General features: G+C 44.5%; 1 long non-coding RNA gene across 2 annotated transcripts in view; it reads right to left on the minus strand.

Annotated features, from left to right (window-relative positions):
* LOC143835305 (uncharacterized) overlaps window positions 1-6461 on the minus strand; it is a 353076-nt gene that overhangs the window by 128723 nt on the left and 217892 nt on the right. For both annotated transcript variants that reach the window (XR_013230074.1, XR_013230075.1), the window contains exon 2: window positions 6370-6445. This is a non-coding gene — a long non-coding RNA (uncharacterized LOC143835305). The remainder of the gene's footprint in view (window positions 1-6369; window positions 6446-6461) is intronic.

Consider the following 6461-nt stretch of genomic DNA (forward strand, 5'->3'; position numbering starts at 1 on the left):
GGATCACTGTGTGTATATTTTCCAGGCGGTTCCTTAACCACAGCATCCCATTCTTTGGACTCCAACAGCTGTTTTGCCTCCATACACCATTTGTATAGCCATGTAAGGAGGCCTGGCACGAAAACACTTTCTAACCAGTACCTCCCTTCAGTATGGGTGCCATCCCCACCCTCTGCAGAGGAGGACTCACCCAACAAGGTGTCCTGCTGCAAACTTCTGTGCTTGTGGCTGGCCCTTCGACGATGACATATGTGCCAGGCGTCCTTTTGGCCCTTCAGATTCATCGATCTCAGTGCTGAGGACCTCACTGCTCATATCTAATGTGCTAAGGCCTGCATAAGAACTCTTGACTGACCCAGCTATGGATAGCTGGGCCACTGCCCTGGATTACTCCTGCCAGAATGCTATGGACTCAATGGCTGGAGGGTCAAGCTCAGGCAATGAATCCTCACTCCCAGAACGCCCAACCATTGATGACCTGCAGGATCATCCTTGTTGCTACCTGCCCTTTTGGCAGGCAACTTGGCCTCCAAATCCAAGTCTCCCTGGTCCCCTTGGAATCCTACTTCCAGGCCAGGCCAGCATGACTTGCTCACTCTTGGCCAGGAGTGGCCCCTGTGCCATCTACTCGGCAGCCAGGTTCCCTGACTACGTCAGCTCTGCATAAGCCTTTCCCTGCTGCTTAAAAAGTCTACCGCACCCTGCCCACAACCAATCCCAGGGTGCCACGCTACCCCAGTGATCCGCCATGTGTGCCCCCTGGGTCTCCCCCCTCCTTTTGCCTTGTCCTGCTCGCCTTCCCAGACACGTCAATGGCGGCCCTGGGTAAGTCCAGGCCGCTATTTGCTTTCGTCTACTGGAGCTTCTTATTCCCTGACAAATACAAGACAGGAGTGAAGTAAGAATTTCCTCAAGCACAACCTGCAAAAAGGCCACGTCAAGCAACACAAATCATATGAATAAGAATAAGCAAGAGCTCAAGAAGTCTGAGGAGGTCAAATTAAATGAGAGGAGTTGTTATAACCTGATTCAGTGGAGCACTGTGGCTTGATAATTTCCAGACTCCTTTATAACACAGAAGAAGAGAGCCATTCCAGCCATAATTGACAAATTAAGAGAAACCCATTCCCAGTCTGTTAGAAAATTAGATTTGTGGCCATTTACAGGTGCCCAGACAAAAAAAAAAACACTATATTAATAAATGTTGAAAAGCATGGCTATTATTTCCCCTTCCTCCTCTCGCTCTCATATCTGGGTAACAGACTATGTACAGTTTAAGGACAACACGAATGCTGTACAAAGACTCAGCAGTTTCCAAAGCTGTCGGCATGTTCTCAGATTTTTAAAGAGAAAGGGATGAGAGGCTTCCAGTTGTCTGGCCCTGAAATCAATGGTACAAGTCCAGCATAGGGTATCAGTGAGAATAATGCAACACCCAACAAAGCATAACTGGCAATAGATTCCCTTCCTAAAGGAGGAGATGGTCAGAAAGAGAGCAGCAGCAGCACAAATGCCACAGTGCAACATGAGATCTGATCGTATGATTCAGTGTTGCAGCAAATATGGGCACAGGAGGGATGATCCAGAAATTGTCTTTATCTGTTTTTAGTTCCAAATGTTGGAGTTCTGAATTATTTGGTCTTGTTTTTTAAAAGGAACCAATGCATTAGGAACTTTCCACTGTCCTATTATTTTATTTTTCAACACAGCGGCGCACACTGTAAATGTGCAGTTTGATCATCTCAGTTCCTTTCTTTTGTGTGTCTCTCCCAGCTAAAGAGCCAACATGGTGTAAGTGGTTAGAGCAGCCTTTCTCAACTTTTTCACCATTGAGAAAACCCTGAAACATTAATCAGGGTTCGAGAAACCCCAGAAGTGGCGCAATCATGCAGCATATGGATGGGAAGCATAGCTGTGTATATACACACATGGGGCCCCTCCACTTCCCTCTCCAGGCCCATCACTGGCAATTTTGGGAGGTAGGGCGGATTGACATTATCATATATGGTCATATCTCCTGATAAATGTTTAACAAATTTAAATTATTAAAAATTAATTAACTCCCACCCATTCAGGAAACCCTTCCAGGGCCATCAAGAAACCTCAGGATGTTGTGAAAGCCTGGGTTAGAGTGTTGGATTAGGAAATGGAAGACCCATGTTTAAATCACTCTGCCAAGAAAGCACATTGGTTGGGTTGACCATGGGCAAGTCAGCCTTCCCTACCTCCAAGGGCTGTTGAGGGGATAAAACACAGGAGAGAAAAATGAGGTAAGATTTTGGAGGTCCTCATTGGAGAGAAAGACAAGGTATATCTGAAGTCCATAAATATTAAAGAAAAAATTACCAATGCAAACTGAGAAGACGCTGCCAACCCCTGCCCACATTAATCCTAATGTGTACTTAGCTGCATCACGACTGATGGTCATGCCATCAAAATCTCACAGACAAAAAAAAATATATCAAGGCAATCATAGACATGACCATGTTACGATTGCTTTTTCTACAGTGAGTAATCAATGCACATGTGCACTGCGACTGCCTAACGGGGAAAAGAGATACAGAAGAACTGAGGGAACATAAAGGTTAGGCAAACACCAAATGAGATTTAAACGTTCTTCTATTCAAACAGGATTGCGGTGGAGCACTGAACAAAATTTCAGAACTATAAGGGAACGTAATAAAGGAAATTCTGCTCATCTCATTCCCAATGGGTACATACTAATAAACGCTAGATGTAATATCAGAACTTAACTGCATTGTGCTGGCCTTCCAAGTAAATTTAGGATACTCCACTGGTGCTACTGTGCAGGAGTCTCCATTCCAGATTTACAGTGATCTAAGAGTCATACCTCTTCACAGGGAATTGGGAGAACGGGTTGTACATGCAAACTCCCATCAACCTGCAGCCAACATATGGTGACCCTGTAGGGTTTTGAGGACAAGAGGCTACTAGAAGTGGCTTACCATTGCCTTCCTCTGCATAGCAATTTTGAAATTCCTTGGTGGTCTCCCATTCAAATATTAACCAGGGCTGAGCCTGCTTAGCTTCCAAGAGCTGATGAGAGTAGGCCAGCCTGGGTCACTCAGGTGGGCTAGCGATCTTAATCAGGAATTCTTGCCACCCTTTCCAAATTACAACTCTCAACATCCTTGGTGATGTATCATGACATTTAGAGCGGTTTACACTAATGTAAGTCTATAAAAATAAGTCTGTAATGTTGTTGCAGAAGTATCTATTGGCATTCTGGGACTGGGGATATCCCATAATGACAGCTATCTCCAGAGGAGATCTGTTCCCCTGGGGGAAGAAACAGCTGCTTTGGAGGGTGGATGCTATGGCATTATATATCCCCAATCCAGCCCTCTCTAGACTCCACCCCCGAATATCCAACAATTTCCCAATCTGCAGCTGACAACCTGAATGGACAGATGTGATCTTGTGTGTCTGTGCAAAAATTAAATTTCCAACAATAATGTATAAACACTATGACAAAGGGCCTTAGCACCATTCCTCTGAGCCTACCCACCCCCATGGGATCTCAGCCCATCATTCTCGCTCAGCTTTACTGACCTCAGGGGAAAGTTGTGAGGTTAAAATGGGAAAGAGATAACCATATACGCCGTTCTAAACTCCTTGGAGAAATGATGGGATGGATAGATGGATGGATAGTACAGAAATCATTCATATCATGGTAGATTGTTCCTAGATGAACCCTCCCTGGAGAATTCCCTGCCAGTTGAAGTAGGGAGGGCCAGAACTACAGATAGCTCAAGCAGATCAAACGGATGGATGGAGAGGATGTCCATCAATTGCTGCCAGCTGACTACGGATGGCGACTGAATGGAGCCTCCATATTCAAAGGAAGCAAACCTCTGGATACTGGTGCTGGGAGGCAGAAGGGGAGGGCCTCAGCCTATATGCCCTGATTGCTTGACCTTCTAGGGAAAGTCCTTGACCACTGTCTGAAACTACACTGAACCAGATGGACCACTGGTCTGATCCAGAAGGATGTTCTTATGTTCCTAGGAGGCATCCAATATAGGCTCCATCACTATTTGATAAATACACCAGACCTTCTTTGAACAATTCAGCTTTGTAAGAATATTGTATGGGGGGGGGGGCAACTTTCTAGTCATTGTGCTAAAGATAAATTATTGGGATATATTTCTCATCAATATTCGAGTGGTCATCAGGCCATATTAATCCATTTGATATTGCAAACCATTTGGCAATCTAGCTGGCAATTGGCTGTCTTAAATTTCTAACAAAAACTAGGCCTATCTTCCCAAACCCTTATAGACCCGAGATTAACAAAAACAACAAAACAAAAACTTAAGCAGACAGTAATAGATTTAGAGAGACAATTGAGTACATTGTCCATGCCACATTTCATTGCTCCTAAACAGGTGAAATACATAGCTGCTTAAGCAGCCTATCTTTTTGTTTTCTTGAATGTAAGAATTCCAGAAGGATATTTCTATTAGGAAGAAGGAAGGCAGTCCTGGAAGGGAAATAAAATAAAATCCTGTATGCTCACATTCTTTAATTGTATTTTTTATAGTAAAATCCATAAAGAAACCATTGATCCATTGCTGGAAGGTTTCTCTGGTAGATCAAATAAAATCAGACTTGACTATCTTTTGTCTGATAAGAATAATCAAACACATATATATTCAGAAAATACTCCTTTTGCTTCTAAATCAATTTCAGTCCCATTATATTTATTTGCATAGTCTAATTTCATTTTAACACCACTCAATAGAAAAGAACAGTGATCCCCAACATGGTGACAAAGAGCACCATAAGGCTCACCATTAGAGCACCATAGAGCTCACTTGACTTCCTCCTATAACAGCCTTTCTCAACCTTTTAACCACCGAGAAACCTCTGAAACTTTCTCAGGCTTTGAGAAACCCTAGAAGTGATGCCAGCAGGCCACACCTTCCTTCCATACCCCCAAAAGTCATGTGTCACCAGAAGCTGTACCACCCAAACAAACCCGCTAGATGTGACATCACTAGGCCACTCCCACAGCACAGAAACTTGTTCAGATGATTTGTGAACAGAACCACGCCTGCACTCTGGGCAGGATACCAGTTTGCTCTTATTCAAGAAGAAGAGTTGGTTCTTATATGCCGCTTTTCCCTACCCGAAGGAGGCTCAAAGCAGCTTACAGTCGCCTTCCCATTCCTCCCCCCACAACAGACACCCTGTGAGGTGGGGGAGGCTGAGAGAGCCCTGATATCACTGCTCGGTCAGAACAGCTTTAATCAGTGCCGTGGCGAGCCCAAGGTCACCTAGCTGGTTGCATGTGGGGGAGCGCAGAATCGAACCTGGCATGCCAGATTACAATTCCGCACTCCTAACCACTACACCAAACTGGCTCTCAACAAAGAGAGCCTGTAGTGGAAGCCTGCAAAAACCAGGCTGGAGCAAGCCTATGATGCTCCATTTCCCCCACTCACCCCCCAAAACAGAAACAGGACCAGGGCAGGCCTATGCCACTCTGCTGCCCTCACGCCAATGCACACAGACATACCAGAAACAGTGACAGGACAGGCCTAAGCCACTTCATGCCCCCCCCCCCCAACACTAAAGTTAAAATAAGGATACTTCTCTGGACTTCTCTGCTACCATGTGCAATGAACCTCGGCCAGCGAGGACTTGTATGGTCGAGATCCCTTCCCTTTCCACCCCTCCAGGGCCATCATTGGTCATTTTGGGATGAGTGTATGGGTCAACGGGATACGGCCATATCACCTGATATTTTTTAAAAATAAAAAATAATTAAAATTTAATAAACTCCCACCCAATCGCTGTAACCCTTTCGGGATTGTCATGAAAGCCTGACCTATGGACTTTGCAGAAAGGGCCTTTTCTGTTTCCCTGTCCTGCTGCATCCCACAATGTCCCCTGGATTTCCCCCCCCTGGAAGTCAGTAGGCCCTCAGGCCCTCCCTAGGGAGCAACGTGGGGGTCTGCAATGGGAATCAACAGAAATTAATGTGCCCTCTTCCACAAATGAAAATACAAAGTTGGATGGAAGTTATCATTTTGTTTTAGCCGTCTTCATTTCACCACCAACTTCTTTCCTCCACCCATTAATATACTAATAAAATCACCTCTTATGCAAGGGTTGGTTATCCCATTCAGTTTTTCCTCCTCTCTCTCAATAATCTGAATTCATCAAGATTTAACCATATTACTGGACTAACAATACATTAAGAAATTGGGGGGGGGGGCAATGTTGAACTGTATTGATTACTGTGGTGATGTTAACATTGTTTCAAAACAATAAAATCTTTTGAAAGCATTTTAAATACAGAATGTCCATTTGAAATCTTCTGTGATTTATCTGTTTACCTACCAACGCTCACTGTTCCTACTCTCTGTAGCCATCATCTTGAAGACCAATCCATAAGAGAAATCCGGCGTGACCTGACCTGTGACAAGCAGTGG

Source organism: Paroedura picta, chromosome 4 (assembly GCF_049243985.1).
Source record: "Paroedura picta isolate Pp20150507F chromosome 4, Ppicta_v3.0, whole genome shotgun sequence".
NCBI lineage: Eukaryota > Metazoa > Chordata > Lepidosauria > Squamata > Gekkonidae > Paroedura > Paroedura picta.